This window comes from Hipposideros armiger, unplaced genomic scaffold (genome assembly GCF_001890085.2).
Source record: "Hipposideros armiger isolate ML-2016 unplaced genomic scaffold, ASM189008v1 scaffold_1699, whole genome shotgun sequence".
NCBI classification, from domain to species: Eukaryota; Metazoa; Chordata; class Mammalia; order Chiroptera; family Hipposideridae; genus Hipposideros; species Hipposideros armiger.
This window is the reverse complement of record NW_017733049.1, coordinates 47,587-67,883: the sequence shown is the minus strand read 5'-3', so window position 1 is coordinate 67,883 and position 20,297 is coordinate 47,587. Positions and strand designations below refer to the sequence as shown.

At 36.9% G+C, this 20,297-nt stretch overlaps 1 pseudogene; it reads right to left on the bottom strand.

Annotated features, from left to right (window-relative positions):
• Positions 1-17,614: 17,614 nt before the first annotated feature.
• Positions 17,615-17,953, bottom strand: LOC109378024 (non-histone chromosomal protein HMG-14 pseudogene; annotated as a pseudogene).
• Between the last annotated feature and the right edge of the window lie 2,344 nt (positions 17,954-20,297).

Below are 20,297 nucleotides of genomic sequence, written 5' to 3'. Positions count from 1 at the left end.
CTACTCTTTATCTTTTCATCTATTAATGGGTACCCAGGCTGCCTCTATATCTTGGCCATTGTAAGCAATACTGTAATGAACATATGAATGCACATGTCCCCTCAAAGTAGTGTTTTGGGTTTCTTTGGATAAATACTCAGAAGTGGGATCACTGGGTTCTTTGTCTCTTGTTGTAGTCTTTGTTTTAAAATCTGTTTTGTCTAGTATAAGTATGGATACTCAGATTTTTTGTTTGTTTGTTTCCATTTTCATGAAATATTTTTTTACCATCCCTTACTTTCAGTATATGTGTGTCTTTTGATCTGAAGTGAGGCAGCATATGTAAGGACATAGTTTTCTTATCATTCAGCCGCCGTATCTTTTGATTGGAGCATTTAATCTATTTACATATAAAGTAATTGTTGATGGATATGTAGTTATTGCTATTTTATTATTCATATTTATTTATTTATTTATTTATTTATTTATTTATTTATTTATTTATTTATTGTCTTAAAGAAGTCCCTCTAACTTGCTTCGTAATACTGGTTTGGTGGTGATGAACTCCCTTCAGTTTTTTGTTGTCTGGGAAGATCTTTATCTGTCCTTTGATTCTAAATGATAGCTTTGCTGGGAAGAGTAATCTTGGTTTTAGATCCTTGCTTTTCATCACTTTGAATATTTTGTGCCAATCTCTTCTGGCTTGCAAAGTTTCTGTTGAGAAATCAGCCGATTTTTTGTTTCTTTGTGCAAATATTTATTGCCTTATCAGTTCTTCTCAATTGGAGGATTATAATTCTTTTCATATTGATCAAGTCAATTCTTACCTTTGAAGTGAGTGGAAATAACGTGAACCACTCTGAGCAGATTCTTTAAAAGCTTTCAAGGATTCACCCCAACCTCCTTCCCTCTGCCAAGACCCTGCTGTGTCCCAGATAGGAACTATCTGTCAGCTGAAGTCCTGGAATGGGGACTTGGGCTGCGAAGCTGCAGCCAACCCTCAATGAACATAAAATGAAAGTGGGAAATAAACCTTGGATGTTGTAAGCCACTGAAATTTATCACAACAGGGAAATGTAGCCTAAGATGATTGTCCCTAGACCCCAGTGCATAGCCCATCCTGGCAGATAGAAAAAGAAACACAGAGCAGGGATATCATATCCATGCATATACATCAATCCCCAAACACCAGTTGCAGATCCTCACACCACAGCCTCTTAAGTAGTGATCAGATTCCTCAACTGACAGCCTTATTTTGAGCAGAAAATTAGGAAAGCATTGACCTCTAGGTTTTTATAGAGTTCCCTGCTGTGTCATGCCAAGTCTGACTAGGAGAATGCCATCTATTGGCTATGGCATTCTGAATGAAGCTTAAAGCACACCATTCAGAGATAATGTTATAACCGAGAAAATGAAAGACAACATATTGTAAAAGAAAAAGACAGCCTGTTCTGCAGTTCCAAAGCTTTTAACTGATAAAATTTAGGCCAATATGTTGGCAAAATCAAAACATGTGTTCTGAAAGGTTGGTGGTGTACCAAGAAAGTCTTGGGACACCCAAATCTTAGAATTTCTGAATGGCATACATTTATAATGGCACTGCAATTGAATTTGAAATAAGTAACAAAATGATAATTAGAAACTTTACTTATGTTTGAAAATTAAGAAATGCTTACAAAAAAGTTTAAATGAAAATTAGAAAATACTTAGAACAGAAGTGAAAGTACTACTTATCAACATTTGTATGACGTAGTTAAATTGATACTTTGTGGAACGTTCATAGCTGTAAATACTTTTATTACAATTATTAGCTTGTGAATTTTAGACTCACTAGATAACAAAGATTTAGGCCTAAAGCATTTGTATGTGGGCCTACCATTTGCCATGGATTCTAAGGGAAGCCTTTCTTTTATTTATTCATTTGTTTACTTAAGCTTCCATGGAGAGTAAGGCCTACATAGTGAATTTTCCTTGTTGTCTTCCTCTGGACTTTATTTTATCTTAATAATTTTTTATCTTACCTTTTCTCTGAGAGAATAGTCCATCTGTATTCCAATTCTATTCAGTGTGTCTCTACCAGGATATATGAGCCTGAAACTCTAGATCATTGAGGGGCATTTATATGTATATACTTGTAAGAAAACTGATGGTTTCAGTGTTTATTTACTTCCCTGGACGGATATTCTGGCTTTGTACCTGGCTTTATATATTTTTCTTTTAATTATTGCAGTCTCATCTATTTATTTAAAAAGTTATTTTCTTTTTTTTTTAAGTTTATTGGGTGACAATGGTTAGTAAAGTTACATAGGTTTCAAGTGAACAATTCTGTAATACATCATTTATATATCACATTGTGTGTTCACCACCCAGTTATTTTATTTTTATATTTTCATTTGAGCATGTAAAAGTGTTATGTAGCAGTATGGTTTCAATAACTCTTATCTGCCCTGTTACCAGAAATGTCAATCTATGCCACTTTTTAAAAATATATACTGATTCAGTTCTAAATATTTTGTAAGTTCCATTATGATTACTTTTTTATTGTCTTTCATAGTATGACTGAATTTTCAACATGTGAAGATTTTTTCCCCTTTTTTATGGCATTCCATTTTTATTTCATTGTGACAACATAATTTGGCTTGTATCAAATGGTCCCTTCAGTATTCATGGAAACTTGGGTTAGTATCCTGTAAATTTTTATAAAAGTTTAATTATTCACTTAAAAATACATATTTTCTAATTGTTAGGCGTAGAATTATATACATGTAAAGTTTGTTAATCAAATTTTTATTTTTGTACTAATTTTGCTCTGCTTAGTCTATCAGCTGCTTAGCGAGATCTATTAATAATTCCCTATATGAATGTGGTATGTTAAATCTTGTCATTAGTCTGCTATATTTTTATTTGTATATTTGAGGCTTTATTTTTAGTTCTCCTATTGGAGATTTAAAAATTTTTGCTTTAAGGCAGCTGCATGATTAATTCACTTGCTTACTTCTGCTGTTTCATGTCTTCTTCATCTCTGGCATTCATTATCTCTTAGAACCTTAGTCATACATTTAAAGTAATTTTTGAACATTCTACCCAGTATTTCTAGAGTTTTCAGATTTGATCTTGCCAAGGACCTGAAGTTTACAGATTTCATTTAATCTATGGAACTGGAGGAGATCACATAAAGAGAATGTAAAATGAAGAGAAGTGAGTGGAAGGCTGATCCACAGGTAGCTCTAATATTTGGGAGATGAATAAAAATGAGATAAATCTGAGTATGGTCTCCTTCTATTTTAGAATGTCTGCAAACTCTCTTTTCCTTAGTGGGTTCATAAATCTCAAGTATGTAAAAAAAAATTAAACATAGGTAATAAAACAGAGGTCATTCTTCCAAAAACATTCATTAGCATCTTTAAAAATATAAAGTAGGATAATAAGAATATTGGAAAATATTACATAGTTTTACATTAAGGCAGCTTGTTTTTTCTTGTATATAAGGATGTGTCAAAATCCCCTTCCTTTTTTTGAATGTTAAGTATAAGAAAAACTTCTATTGCTGGCATTTTATAAAAGTAATGTGATGTCTACCTTTATTCATTTTATATTGAACCCTCTGGCAAAAGACAGTGTAATTATTGTTTCTTGTCAATCTTCAGACAGGGAGGGGAAAATCAGAAGGATTTTGAATTGGTTTTCTCTGAAAGAAAAAGGAGAAAATGGCAAAGACAGATGAAAGAAGAGCAGATTTATGATGTCAACTGAACTTTAAGGATGAGAAAACATGAAAAGATCCATAGAACAGTGAGATTAGGGTAAATCCAGAAAGTTCTGAAAGATTTTAGAGATCTACCAAACTTCCTGGGTCAAAACAAATTAACTGGAAATGCGATATTTTCTCTTGCAATTTCTCAAATGCTTCTGCAATTCCCAAGACGTATAATCACGTTGTACAGAGACAGGATTAAAACAAAAATTATCTAAAGACATGGAATCAATGAACTAAGAATAAGTATTTGAACTTTGCAAAGGGATAAAGGGGCTATAATGATGAGATTGATAATTTTTTTAATGAGAAAAATACTACAAGTTGTTTCAAAAATGATGAAGGGAACTTCTTTACAATAGCTGAGTTTTCAGATGAACAAATCAGTTCTTCAACATTTTAAAATATATTAAACCCAATTTATACATGGTTAGTATTAAATCGAATTACTAAATACTACTTAAAATGTTTAATTTTAAATTTGTGTCAAAAGCAATCAAGGCTAAAAAACAGATAAAAAAGTAAAAATATGTATGATTCTACCCAGTTAATCTATTACAGTCTGTGCAGAAAACCAGTATTCTGAACTTTGTATTTTTCTTAGCTTGACATATGAACTGATGGCATTTTACTACTAAAATATTTGCAGAAAGTGGGTAGAAGTCTGCATTTAGAATTATCACCTGGTTAGAGTGATGATTCTCCTGATTCATAACTCTGTGATAGCTTTGTGGACTTAAAATGAGATTACTAAACTGTCAATGATGGAGGTAGAATTGACTTTAAAGTGTTTTTTTTTGTTTGTTTGTTTTTTGTTTTTGCATCACTGGTCACCCTTGGGCATTCTGTGCAGTGTTTCAAACAAAGGGCAGGTCGGTGTGTTTGCCAGGCTGTGGCCAGTCAGACCATACACTGGCATGGCACCTGCCTTGACATTCTAATCACAAAAGAAAAAGGGACCCAGCAGTTCCAGGTTTATCACGGGAAAGCAGATGGACAGGAGGGGCTTTGGACCCTGGCCCGGGTTCCCGCTGACCTCTGCAGCCCAGCACACTCTAGCTGAAGCTGAGTAGGTGAGCGTGTGGTGACCAGAGGCACCAATGCTGGAGGGCACTGAGGGTGTTCTCCTCCTCCTCCTGCCACCTATCTTGGAAGGATCCCTGCCCAGACCCTCTCTCTCCTTCCCACTTCTGCCAGCTGCCTCAACCCTGCATTTCCTGGGTGTCTCCTCTGCTCACACCGTCCCATCCCAAGGGGCCCTTCCTTCTTGTGCCCTGCAGGACTTTTCTTCTCCCCACCTCCTCTGAGTGGCAAGCAGCCACCCTTGCCACCTGTTTTTTTCTGTCACCTCACATTTCCCTTTCTTTCCAGCTGTTCAGGTCATCTTCTCTCTAGACTACAGGGCCCTAAGGGTTCCACTAGTTCTCCACAGTGTGACACACACCTAAATCTTGACTCAAATAATGGCAGGTTGAATGTAAAGCTCGTATGTTCAGAACCATGTGCCATTATTACATCCTGACTTTTACATTATTTTTGTTCTTTGATGCACATTCCCCAAGGGACCTACCTTATCACTGTGATTGCTTCCTTTACCTACCAGTGTTGGTGTTCGTTAGGGTTCTGTCCTACAAGCTTTTTGCTTTTCATTTTACATTCTCCTCCAGGATGATTTAATCTATTTCTATGCCTGTAATTACTACCTGTATAATAATTAATCTAGACTCTACCCTAGACTTTAGATTAGTTCCAGAACTATATATCTAACTGCCAATGTGCTTTTCTATTTTCCTTCTTTTCAAACTTTGTCTAAACCTAAGCCCATATTATATTCTCCCCAAACCACTCCTAATCCTATATTCCCTCAGTAAATGAGGACCCTTTGTTTTCTAAAAAAGAAAACACTTAGGTGTCATCATTAAGTCTTACTTTTCCCTCATTCCTGCCCCTACCTGTCAACCAATCACTAAGCACAATTTATTCTAATTGTTATTGACTCTGAAATATATTATTTCTTTACATTCTGACTGTCCCCAGTGTAGTAGGTGCCACCACATTTTTTTGTGTGCCTGGACTGCTGCCACAACATTCTAATGTGTTTTCCTTAATCCCACCTTGCCAGAATGGTGCTCTACTATGCATGTCTGGTCATGTCACTTTCCTGCATAAAATTTCTCACACATCTTTCAAGATCATAATGTAAACAGGAAAGCTATTAAAGTATTAAAAATAGGAAAATATTTAAAACATCTTTATAGTGTCAGAGGTTTTTAAAAGCAACCTGGAAAAACAGAAAAGCCATAAAGCAAGAATGGACTGGTTTATTGAACTGTAGAAGCAAACTTGCATTTCTGGTTTATCTTTTGTTGTTGTCTGTCAGCAACACTGAAGTGTGTTAGTTCATCTTTCTTCACTGAGTGCGTCTGCATGTCATTTGTGAGAAGAATATAGTGGGAATCAGAACACCTAAGCTCTGTTCTAGGTACATTGTTCTTACCTGAGTAATGATTTAGAAGGATTAAAACAACAACAACAACAACAAAAACTACTAGCTACCTCTTAATTAGAGGTTGCTCTGTACCCTGTGGTACAGCCACATGAAGAAATCTATATCATATAACAAAGCCCACAGGTGCATGTTGTTATAACCACTCAATGAAGATGAAAGAGGTTAAACACTTGCTCCAGTCACCATAGTGTTTCTGTATACCATTTGCCACATTGCCTCTTGATGATGACTCTAAAAGGCTAAATTGTAACTCCCCCAAAATTTGTATGTTGGAGCCCTAAGCCCCATACATCAGAATGTGACTATTTGTAGATAGGGTCTTTAAAGAGGTGTTAGTTAAGTTAAAATGAGGCCATTACGGTGGGCCCTAATCCATTCTGAATGGTATTCTTATAAAAAGGTGATTAGGATGCACAAAGAGACACAAGGAATTCTCGAGCACACAAGAAAAATCAGGTATGAACCAAGTGAGGAGGTGTCATCTGCAAGCCGAGGAGAGAGGCCTCAGAAGCCAAACCTGCCAACACCTTGAACTCAGACTTCAAGCCTCTAGAACTGTGAGAAAATACATTTCTGTTGTTTAAGCCTCCTAGCCTGGGGTATTTTGTTAAGGCAGCCCTAGCAAGCTAATAAATGACGATCTGATGATGATTTTTAAGATGATAGTCATCATGCTTCATTTTCCAAAGAGGACATGATGACCTCCTTGTCAGGATTCCCCTGCTCCCTGATGCTCCTTTCTTGCCCTGCTCTTCTCATGGCTGTAGTCATTCAGCACCCGCATACCCAGCATTGTTTTTGTCTCTTGAACCAAAGGTGACATAGTTTAACAAGTATATATTCAAGGAGTTAACATCAAGCCCTTCTTGAAGCCTGGAAGTGGGGGCTTGTGCTAATATCTGATATTTTCCTGATGCTGCTGCTTCCCTGAGTATTGAATACTTTCTACCTTCTGGTTTTGAGCTCCACCCACATGGCTAACTGGTCACTCCTACTTCTTGATTATTGTGTTTTGGTCACCAGAGAGGACCATTTGCTGTTTTCTGCATTTGGGCCCACTTCCCCAGTTCTTGCCTCAGTCCTATGAATGTCTCTCTTCCTAGGTTATAGGTTCTTCCATTCAGCCTCATCCCACTGTCAACAGTCTTGTGCTCAGTCATGTTTTGAGATGCAAACCTTTGCACATCCTGATCCCTCTGCTAGGATGCTTTTCCAGTCACCGCTCTCTCTAACACCAACTCTTTCTTTAGACATACGTTCAAATTTTTCTTCCCTGGATACTCCCTCTCCCGGATAAGCTCTGTTCCCCTTTTTTATGCTATCACAACAGCCTGAACCTTTCCTTCATATTTCTTATCCACATTTATATTGTACATTACTTCAATTATTTAATGTATGCCTCTCTCCATCAGTAGACTGAGCTCCATAAATCCAGTTATGAATGCCATCATATCCCCAGTGGCTAGCACCACGGCTGGCACACAGTAGGTAAAAATATTAATTGAACAAGATGAATGACATACGACCCTTAGTATTGGCCATTTGTATTGGGTCATATAGGCTTGTAACTCTAGTCTCCTAATTTCTTTCTGAGACCCCTAAAGTATCCCTTTTTCATCATCTACTGCCCCATTGCTGGACGTCTTCCTAGGTTAGCTACTACACTATACCCTGATTGAAATATTTCAAAACTTGTTCTCAGAAGATGATCCATAATTTTCTACTACAAGCTTCTACTTAGACTGTTACACTCACACTCTCTTAAGGCTCTGAAGCACTATTTCCCCACAGAGCAGATTCATGAAGAAATTTTATTAGATTTGATTTTACAAGGGAAAATGGTTCTGTTTGATTTGCAAGGAAGCGGTAGACTCAGGTTGATTAAAAACCTCTTTTACAAAGTGCAATAGCAAGAATGGAAAATGTAATAAAGCTGAAATCAGAGACCTAACTTTAGTCTTACTTTTTAGTATCACTGTAATTTCCCTCCTGGAAATTGCTTCATTGAAGTATAGTTTAATTTACTTCCTATAATGACTGATTCAGGCCAAGATGACTGACATATGGAAGAGAACCTTAGATATGTAAGCCACTCTGAGCTGCTGGAAGTAGCGCTATCATAAACAGAAAATGGTCCCCCTAAATTGCCCACATCCTAATTGCTGTTCTATAGACTGAATGTTCTTGTCCTCTTAAAACACACATGTTGAAATCCTAACTCCCAATATGTGTTAAGAAGTCGGGCTTCTAAGAAGTAATTAGGTCATGAGGGTGGAGCCCTCATAAATGGGATGAATGCCCTTATAAAACATGCCCCAGAGAGCTCCCTTATCCTTCTGCCATGTAAGGTCACAGTGAGAAGATGGCTTTCTATGAATCAGGAAGCAACCTTTCGCCAGACATCAGATCTGTCAATATGTTGGTCTTGGACTTCCCAGCCTCCAGAACTGTAAGAAATAAATGTTTGTTGTTTAAGCCACCAAGTCAATGATATTTTTGTTACAGCAGTTTGAATGGACTAAGACACTCTGTGAATGTTACCTCACTTGACAAAGGGACTTTGCAGATGTGATTAAGAATTTTGAGATGGTGAGATTATCCTGGATTATCCAAGTAAACCAGTATAATCATAAGAGTTCTTAAATATGAAACAGGGAGGCAGAAAGACCAATGTCACAGTGATGTGATGTGAAAAGGACTCAACCAAAAGATGGAAGAAGGGAAGACAAGTCAAGGAGTGTGAGCAACCTCTGGAAGCTGATCTCCAAAACTGTAATGTAATATATTTGTGCTGTTTTGAAGCCCTTAAATTTGTGGTGATTTGTAACAACAGCAATAGGAAATAATCGTTTTAACTAAAAACAACCTGCTAAAGGTCTTTCTGGTTGTGTTATATTAAAGGAAGATGCTGCCCCTCCTTAGAGGCTCCTTCCAAGACTTGCTGGCCAGCTCAACCTTGATTTGCCCAAATCTGAAGCTAAAAACATACTTATTAAAGACATTTGAGGAGCAAGATGACTAATATCCTTTGAGCTCCACAAGGTCATGTCTGATATGGCTTGTTCTAGACAAGGTTGTTTATTAAGGCTTACTTGAGCAACTGAGAGTCAGTCTAGGCCCTGACAACATTCCATTATGTTGAGGGTAGAATAAATCCTTGTAATTATTGTTTCTCTTGTTCATTTGTAATGGGATGAAATGTGTTCTATTATAGAACAATTTAAAGGAAAAGATATATTCATACCTTTCTGCTTTAGAGGAGGATAAGAAGGTAAGATTTTTTGGATTTATATATTATAGCATGTATATAGTAACAATTTAGAAATTGAATCCCAGTGGCCTGAAACCTTATACCATTGTTTATGAAGCAGTGACTTATTAAATGCTAATGGCCTATGAAAGTTAATGCAGGCGTATACATAGCTTGGCTAGCTACTAGGAAGCTTCTGGGATAGTCTCAATTCAGTATTGAATTCAGCCTGGTATAACAGCATGGACAATGTTAGCTTAATTTATAAGCCAATTGAAAAACATCAAAAATAATCATAAATGGGATTAATACTAAAGAAGTTTGAATCCTAACCTATCAATTCAGAAGCACAATTAAATTCTAGAGTAATAGCCCATTTAAAATGGCTGCTGGTATAGTAAATCTTCTACATCTTATTCATATTTGGTTCTTCTCTTCTTAAGGACACACAGGAAGATGAGAATTCATTACCACCTCTCACAGTTAGACAGGGTCATGTGAACGGTTAGAGATAATAGATTATGAGAAGAGGTGACATAGGTCCTTTCTGGGAAAAAGTATTTAATTGCCAGGGGATGACTTCTTAGTGGTTTCTTCCTCTGCTGTGGCTATCATGGAGGTATGTGTTTATATGGAGGTGCCAAAAGTTTGAGTTAGCAAGGATTTCTAAGCCTGCATATGGAGAGAGGACAGCTATAGTTGGCTGTTGCTGAGTAACAAAATACCCCAGATTTTAATGGCTTAAAACAGAAATTATTTATTACTTTGCATGAATATGGACTAGTGAATGGTTCTTCTGGTCTAGGAGAGTTTATCTGGGACTGGACCATTTAGTATGGCCGTACGCCTTATCTGGGGCCACTGTTAGAATGGCTGTGGCCCCTGAGCCCCTCTTTCCATGTCATCTCTTCTTCTTCAGGAGGCTAATCTGGGCTTGTTCACATGGTGGCAGCATTCAAAGAGAACAAATGGAAGCTGTGTGGCCCCTAGAGGCCAACTTCAGAACTCATACAGAAATACTTCCACAGCTTTCTACTGATTAAAGCAAATAATGAGAACATCCTAGATTCAAGATTCAAAGGATGGGAAAATAGATTTCGCCTATTGATGGGAGGATCTATGAAAGTTTTTGGCAATGTTTAATCTATTACACTTGTTGGTTTGTTCAGTCATGTCACAGACTTTGCATATATACAAAATAACAAACTTTATTGGGTTAAGTCATTGAAATTTTGGAAGCATTTGTTACCATAGCCTAACCTAGCCTATACTAACTAATATAAATGGTTGTCACTTTTGTCAAGTATGGAGATAATAGTTCTTGCTCTACCTGCTTATGTTAAGAAGTTATTTTGAGGATTATGTGTGACAAGATGCTTTGAAAAGTTGCTGTGTATACAACATACTGTATCTGAGAAAAAGACATAGCATTTGGTTATTGTCTAATGCTATTAGACACAAAAGAAAAGAGCCTGATTATAAATGTTTCTTCTGAGCTTCCTATGCACTCATAGCTAATGAATCTATGGAGCTTTCAAGAATACTTGAATTGCTCCTAGAAAATACCTGGAATAATATGATTTTGAACTGAATTAGTCTTGGACTTTATAGCATGGGCAATAATGTTGCAATTTGGTTGAATTTAAAAGGTGAATTTTTTTCTGGAGACTCCACCACCCATTTTTTCCCTATTTCCCTCCATTATTGGATTCCTCCTTTCTCTTTAAGTTTCCAATAACTTTTCATTCTCTATCTTTTTCTTTCCTATGACGTTTAATTGTCATTGACAAAAAATTTGTTCAAATTAATATGTAACCCTAATATGGAAAAAAAAGAAAGAAAAAATGTAACCCTTCACAAACATGAGTGGATTTTAAGCTTCAATTCTAACTACAGAGTACAAAATCCTAGAATTCTTTTGAAGAGATTTATGTTTCACTAAGTTCATAAAATTGTTCTACCAAAGCCATTCCTGAAGCAAACCAGCTTTAATTATTTCTTACATCTGCTGGTGTTCCTGCCCAACACAGCTAAACTAACTTGGGAAGTCATTCTGATTGAACTTGATTGCTTGATTCTTGTTGATATAGGTTGAGAGACACTTATTTTTCCATGGTTGACCTATGCCAGACTCCTTTTCCTTGTCTCAGCTTCTTTCATCCCTTTCTAGATTGGAATACCAGAGTCCAGCCACCATTTCTGAGGTATTGATTTTTCTCCAATATGCCATTCGTGTGGTAAGAAGCATACTGTTTTCCCTCCTATTGCCCATCAATAGATTTGTGGCCCTGAATTTCTATGACCTTGAGATATTCAGTACAAGACATCTAGATGTTCTCAGATTCCATGTCCCTGCTCTTGTCAAGAACACCTTAGGCAATGAGAGAATAGTAGGGAATTGGACGGGGAACATGGAGTAGCACAGGAAGGCTTGATTTGGCACTATAGGGCCATAATGGCATATTATTGGAGGGCTTGGTTTATGATATTTATCTTTTCATGTACATGACTCTGTGTGTGTAATGAAGTTCTCTTATAAGCAGTTTTTCTTGATGCCCAGGCTGTATTGAATACCTTCTTTTTTGTACTCTGTACACACTTAAGCCAGAAGTTTACATTTCACAGGTCTATACCCAACTCTATTCTCTGAGCTCTTTGAGCACAAAGGCTGTGTTTTTTTTCATCTTTGTGTATGCCTAGTAGCTGGCTTAGGTTTCCCTAAATGTTAGTGAATGGATCTATTGAAATGGCTACATGATATCAGGGAAGTTACTGGCTATCAATAATGATTATAGAAACTAGACAACTTACAAATAAGTGAAATGCTGTTAGAAATTGGTTTAGCAATGTTTTCTTATTCATAATTTTTAATAGAGCAATTTAGAACAGTGAAATATTAGAAATAAGCTAAAAGTTAAATATGTTGTAGTGCATGAACCAAAGGTATTAATGCAACTATTTTTAAATCATGTCTATCATGCTTAATATATAAAGTTAAGAAAAAAGAAAAATATCATACCTAAATCTAATATAATGTTGTATGTCAATTATACCTCAATAAAGAAAGAAAAATATCATAATACCAATTTATCTGGATGTTGTGACTACGTAAAAATGTAAGGATGTTGAGGCCTTGAGAAATCTGAAAACTATTTTTTTCAAATTATCTAAATTCCTTACTAGTATTCTATAATTAAGAAAAGACTAATGCTTAAAATCATTTTTTGTACAGCACAATCATGATTGTTGATTTTAAATGTGAATTTGGTCATAAATTTTATTTCATTATGATTATGTTTTTAGTTCTCACTGTTGTACATGCAACCTGGTCATCTGTTCATAATTTCAAAGCACAGTTACTGGTTAATATAATAGGTTAGTATTTATTTACTTTTGACGTACTGTAGGAGATTGGCCTCTGACATCAATTTCATCTGATTTGAGCATAATTGTGAGTTATGGGGGCACCTCTTTATGAAATAGTGGCATTTCATGTTAAGGGCTCAGGCTCTGGAATTACACAGACCTAGGCTTAAATACTGTGTTACCTATGTGTCCTTGGGAAACTTCACTTCTCTGAGCCTACTTATTTTTAATTTGTAAGATATTAAAAGGATTAACAATAGTACCAGCTTTATGGGTTTGTTGGGGCAGGCGATTAAATAAAACAATGCCTTTAAAGGACTTAGCACAGAGAAAAAAGCACATGCAATCGATAAGGATGTACGAAGATGATTGCATAGACAATGCTCAGTTATACAAACTGATGAGAGAAGCAGGTAGCAGAAAGTGTACTTCCTGCTACCTGCTTCTCAATATCCATTCCTCCCTTACAGGCAAACAGGCCCTAGCTTTTAGCTGACACATTGCTGCTAAAAATTTCCCACCATCCTTTGCTCGTTTAAGTGGGGGGAGGTAGAAGAGTGTCTTTTATTTTCTTTTTTGTACTGATTTAAAACACATGTGTGATGGTTGGAGCTCCGCGTTCCATATTTGGCTGATAGGACAAGGGCCACACTTGGAGATAATGGCATGGAGATGTAAAAACAATGTGAATTTTTGACTGTCTGAATTAGCTGCCACACCAACCCAGTCTAAGAGAAAGAAATTTATTTAAGTCACTATTATTATTTAAGCCACTATTAGTTTGGGTTTGGTTTCTTTCTCTCTTTTTTTTCTTTTTTGTTTGTGCAGTTGAATAGAATCACAGAACATTATTGCTCTTTATCTCTCCATTGGGCACAACTGATCTCACAGATTCATTGCACACAAATTTTCAAATGTCTAACAGTTAACTTAAGTATCATGATTCATCACTTCCATATCTTCCCCCTCTACCATAACCTATCGCCAGTCGTGTTTGTGACTTAGTACAGAAAAGACGTATTTCATAGCGGCATCTTTGTGTGCAATGAATCTGTGAGATCAGTGGCACCCAATGGAGGGTTAAAACAAAAAAGCAGATTTTATTCCTCTAAGACTTTTCTTAAAGCTCCAGAAACATCTTTGTTTAAAAACAGAAATCAACTATAAGAGGAGGGCTAAAATCAGGGTGTAGATAATATTGAATGAACTGAAAACAATGAGTTTTCTGGGAAGGTAAATCCAATTCTAATGATGTGCTGGCAGAGCCCTCTTCAAGTAGAACTGGGAAGAGGACAGAAAGGGAGGGGAAAACCCACACAGAGGGAAGAAGTAGCCACAGGAAAGACGGGTTTTGGCAGGAACATCCTGTAGAGTATATGGCTAGTTAAGGGCATAAGCGTGACTGCGTGTATTTCTTTCCTTCTTACTGTAGCATATCTGCTTTTTATTTCTGGAGCTTAAGCAAAATGCCTGGTGTGTAAGTATTATTAGGCTCTGATAAAATAAGATGGCTCCTATTTATTTTTCTTTATGTTTATAGACTTGTTGCAGCAACAGATTATGGTATTAATGAAGGGCATGTTTCCATTGTTTTCAAGTACCTTTAAAGGATTGGGGTAGATGAGTTGCAGGCAACATAACACAGGCAATACCACTAAGCATGCACTATCTGTAAAGTGGAGGCTGGTTATTACAAAAATCAATTCCATTGAAAGAAGCTTTACAATTGAGAGACAATTGGAGGATTATTGTTATTAAATACTGGGTTTTATTTGTTTGGAAATCACGTGTAGAGACTGAAAGATGTGGAAAATACACTGGCTCTCTTATTTCTGTATTTTTTTGTTTTGTTTAGTTTTCTTTTCTTTCTTTCTCTCTTTCTCTCTCTCTTTCTTTCTTTCTTTAATAATTAGGCTCAGAATTTAAACAAAGCAAAAGTAAACACTAGTTGCAATAGTGGGTTTCTCTGTCCTTTCTTTACCATAGGTAAATCTGTCTATCTCAGCTGCAATGGATAAGTCATAGTTTGGGCTCCCTGTATAGCTACTTTGTAGATGAATAGTCAGTAATTTCCAGTTTCTGGAAACAATATATACAATAAAAACCAGGCAATGTGTTTTTCTTTCTCTTCAACATCCCCTCTTCCCACCCCTCAAAAACATCCCCGTACATGTAAAAATGATAACTGTTCCTGCTATAATACCATGGGCTCAAGGCACTAGATCTGTGTTTTCATTCAGAAGTGACTCTCCAGGAGAGCTAAAATTCAAATACTTGCACACACACTTGAAGAATATTGATGGAGAAATTTAAGCAAGGATATAAGAGTATGTGGTTTTATAAGCTCTGAATTATAGTATATCTCATTCAAGAATTTGAAAACGCAAAGGCTAGTTCCTTTTTCTTTTAAATGTCCTTATGTTTTAGTTTTCCCCCAGATAATGCCTTTGTGGTCCCAGTTTCTCATTTTCCCCTCAATTCACTCTATGGTTTTTATATAGTGAAACTCAACCTCTAGGATGCTTTATCAGCATGAACACATGTCAGAATTTTTTATTACTTCTTTTTTTAGAAATAGAATTTTTATTTGGGGATTAAACAATACTTCTTCATGAACACTTTGTACATCTAGTCCTTTTGGTACATTTTTTTCAGGTGTACATCATAGTGATTCAATATTTATATACTAGTATATAAATATACTTTTATTTTCAACTAAAAATTTTTAATTACAGTTCACATTCTATGTTGTATTAGTTTCATATATACAGCATAGCGGTTAGACATTTCTATAACTTACAAATTATATAACTTATAATTCCCTGAATAAGTCTTGCATCGACCTGACATCATGTATAGTTATTATAATATTTTTACTATGTTCCCTAAACTGTGCTTTACAACCCTATAACTATTTTGTAACAGCCAATTTGTATTTCTTAATTCCTTTACCAGCACCCCAACCCTCCTCCTATCCAGCAACCATCAGTTTGTTCTCTGTATCTATGAGTTTGCTCTTGTCTTATTTGTTCATTTATTTTGTTTTTTATATTTCACAAATAAGTGAAATCATATGGTATTTGTCTTTGTCTGACTTATTTCATTAAGCACAATACCCTCTAGGTATATCCATATAGTTGCAAATAGTAAGACTTCATTCTTTTTCATGGCCAAGTACTAGTCCATTGTATTTTTGTACCACTTCTTTATCCATTCATTTTTTTTTTTTTTTTTAAGCTGAGCCATCCTGCTACCTGTTGGCAGCTCAGCAGCTGCTCAGCTCAGGCTGGACTAAAACCACTGTTGCTCAGAACTCAAACTCTTGAACGAGCTCTTAACCAACTGAGCCACTCGGCTGGCCCTCTATCCATTCATCTTTTGATTGGGGCATTTAAACCATTTACATTTAAAATAATTATTGATAGGTATGTAGTTATTGCCATTTTATTAATCATTTTCTGATGGTTTTTGTAGTTCTCTGTTCCTTTTTTATTCTCTTCTCTTGTATGTTGTTGATTCACTGTAGTGTTGTGTTTGTATTCCTTTCTCTTTATTTCTTGTATATCTCTTGTATATTTTTTATTTATGGTTGCCATGTGCTTCACATAGACCAAGCTATATTTATAGCAGTCTATTTTAAGTTGATTGTTGTTTAAGTTCTAACACATTCTGCAATCACTGCCAATTTTACTCACCCCTCCCACATTTATGTTTTTGTCATTATTTTTACTTTGTGTGTGTTTGTATGTATTCCTTAATTTTCTGTTGTAATTACACATGATCATCCTATTTTTGCCTATTAACCTTTGTACTAGCTTTAGTATTGGTTGATCCACTGCTTTTATTATGTGTTTGCCTTTGTGAAAAATTTTTTCTTTGCAATACTTTCTCACTCATATTTTTAATATTCTTTTCTTCCTAAAGAAGTCTCTTTAACATCTCTTTTTTTTCTTTCATAACTGAGATTTTATTGGTTGTTTTGAAGACAAGTACGTGGATATTTAAATTTGTACACAATTCTTAACATACGTAACAAAAACATGAAAAGTCATGTAGTTGTGATTCTTTTCTACACAGTTATTCAGTGACTTTCCAGCTTAAAATTTGGAGGCTAATTTTTCTTAATAGAATATCAAGTACCAATATCTGCAAATGTTGTTATGCTGTCACATCAAAGTTCCATTAATTCACAATTTAATATCATATACACCACATACTCAAAAGTTTAATCTTCACAGCATATTAACAAAATTACTAGAAAAACTGTACTACCATGACTAAAGATGGTACAGAGTGCACAAAATCCTGACAAGGAGAGCCAAAATCAAGGAGTGGTTTTGTTTAAAAAACAATTCTACCAAAAATATGGGAATAGAAGTAATTTAAAATGTTCAAGACATACTAAATGGACAACTGACTTCAAATTGCCATTTAGTATGCTTTGTATTATAGGATATTAAAACTACCCCCATCTATGGAATGTTAAGCTGACACCCAAGACAGTCAAAGCCTCCTATAGTCAATATCCCACTATTTTCTGGTTGTATCAAGAAATAAACAACCAGCAAACAATTTCTTTAAATGATTTTTTAAAAAAGGATTTACACTTAAAAAATTGGATGAGGTGGGATTCCCTCCTTCTTAAAAATGTTTCTAGAGCTACTAACAAACTTGCATTTACAAAATTGTTTATAAGATATTCCTCTGGATTGTACAAGAAGAGAGACAAGGACCACTGATAAGAAATGATATGATATTAATCAGACTTGCCTTCTATCTCTTCTGCTTCATCAGAGGTTGGACTCTCCTCGTTTTTAGCTTCTCTGTTTTCTGCAGGTAAATCTTCTTTAGTTTCTTAGTTAGCCACTTTGGCCTGTTTTCCCGGTTGCTCCCCTTTTCCCTTTTGTTTGCACATTTTTGTCTGTAGATTTATCCTTTTTTGCTGCTTTTTTTTTTTTTTTTCTTCTTCATTTCCACTTTTGCAGGAGCAGGTTTAGCTGACAATTTTGTCAACTCCGCTTGGGCTCTCCTTCACTGCCCCCTTGGAGGAGCTGACCTTCCTTTTAGGGATTGTGGGGGTATGGTGGGTGTGCATGGGCGCCTTCCAGAAGCTGGGCTGCTGGGCAGCTGCCACTTCTTCTGCACCCGAGCTTCTGGGTTAACATCTCTTGTAATATTGGCTTGGTAGTCATGAACTCATTCAGCTTTTTCTTGTTTGGGAAGGTCTTTATCTCTCCTTCGATTCTAAATGATAGCTTTGCTGGGTAGAGTAATTTAGGTTGCAGATCCTTGTTTTCATTACTTTGAATATTTCGTGCCACTCCTGTTCAAAGTTTCTTTTGAGAAATCGGTTGACAGCCTTATGGGAACTCCTCTGTTGGTAACAAAGTGCTTTTCTCTTGCTGCTTTTAAGATTCTCTCTTTGTCTTTAATCTTTGGCATTTTAATTATGATGTATCTTGGTATGGGCCTCTTTGGATTCATCTTGTTTTGGACTCTCTGAGCTTGTATGCCTATTTCTTCACCAGGTTAGGGAAGTTTTCCATCATTATTTCTTCAAATAGTTTTCAATTCCTTGTTCTTTCTCTCCTTCTGGTACCTCTAAGATGTGACTGTTGTTACACTTGATGTTGTCCCAGAGGTCCCTTAAACTATCATTAAAATCTTTTCTTTTCTTTTTGCTATTCCAATTGGGTGTTTTCTGCTACCTTATCTTTCAAATCACTAATTTAATCCTCTGCTTCCTCTAATCTGCAATTGATTCCATCTGTTCATTTAATTTATTGTATTCTTTATTTCTGATTGGTTCCTTTTATGTTTTCTATCTCCTTTTTAATACATTCTATCTCTTTGTTGATGTGCTTACTGAGATAATCTACTCTTCCCCTAAGTTCATTGAGCATCCTAATAACCAGTGTTTTGAACTCCACATCTGGTAGATTTCTTGCCTCCATTTTCTTTAGTTCTTTTTCTGAAGTTTCGTCCTGTTCTTTCATTTGTGAAATGTTTGTTTGTCTCCTAGTTTTGGCTGCCTCCCTGTGTTTGTTTCTGTGTACTAGACATATATCTTTTATGTCTCCTGGTCTTGGCAGAGTGGTCTTATGTAGTAGGTGTTCTGTAGGGCCCAGTGGCACAGTCTCCCAATTCACCTGAGCTGGGTGCTTCAGGGGTGTTCCTTGTGTGGGTTGTGTGTGACCTCCTATTGTAGTTGAGCATTGATTGCTGTTGGCATATCAGATGGTGAGATTGACCCTCAGGCTGACTACCTGCGAGGACTGGCCATAATTTCAGCAGGCCAGTTGTATATGGGCTGACCCTGTGGAGCAGGATTTGCTTTAGAGGGCTCAGATGCTTGCCAAGTCCACCTTTTGGGTGTGTCATTTGTGGTGCTAATTGGGTGCTGCTCTGCTATGGTCTGAAGCCAGCCACCTGTGTATTGATTCTGGGGTTTCTTGGGAGGAGTTCTGGTGAAAGCCAAGTCCAGCTGCTGCCTGTGTCTGAACTGGGGCCACCTGGTAGTTGCTACAAAGCGATCTTTTGTTGGTAACTACCTGTGCTGGGCTAGGAGGCACCTGAGAGTGGTTATGCTATGAACCAAAGCCAGCTGCCACTAGTTCTGAGCTTCAGGCAGCTTAGCAAAAGGGATAGGGCACACTTAGACCACCTGCTTTTTTGGGGGGGTTTGCTGACCTTTGAAAGATTTTAGGAAAGTCACAGTGCAGGCCCAGCCTGGCTTCTTGTGTGGGTTAGCCTCCCAAAGAGGTGAATGTTAGGTGCATAAATTGGGGGTGGTGGGGTCTCAGAGAATTATCAGGGTGAGGCTAGAATGGTGCTAGCACTTAATAGAGACTCAGACTTGGTGCCCACCTGCATCGGCAGTCTGAGTGGGAAGAGGGCTCAGTAATTGAACAGTGTTGTTCCCCAGCTCCAGAGAGAGCTGCCTGTCCTACCTTTGCCCTACAGCCAGACAATTCAGTTCCTCCCCCATAGTCCCTGGCACCATTTTGAGCTGCTGTCCTTTCACTGGAGCTTAAGGTGAGTGTTTGTAAGTGAGTGGCTCTGTGCGCAGGCCATTTAAGAGGATACCTGGGACACCAGCAGCCCTTTGTCTCACGTGGACTGAGTCCCTGCTGATTTTCACAGCCAGCGGTTGTGGGACTCCTCTTCCCAGTACTGCTGCTCTGGCCTGAGGAACCTGGTGTGGGTCTAAGACCCCGTGCTCCTCAGGGAGGACCTCTGCAGCTAAGATATCCCTCAGAATTCTTATCCACCACATGTGGATGCGGGGTCAGCCCATTTTGCATCTCTACCCCTCCTAGCAGTCTTTTTTTTTAATTTTTTTAATTTTTTTGTTAGTTTCAGGTGTACAGAACAATGCACTAGCTATCCTTTTCACCCTCACAAAGTAACAACCCCCCTCCCCCCATCTACTGCCCTTC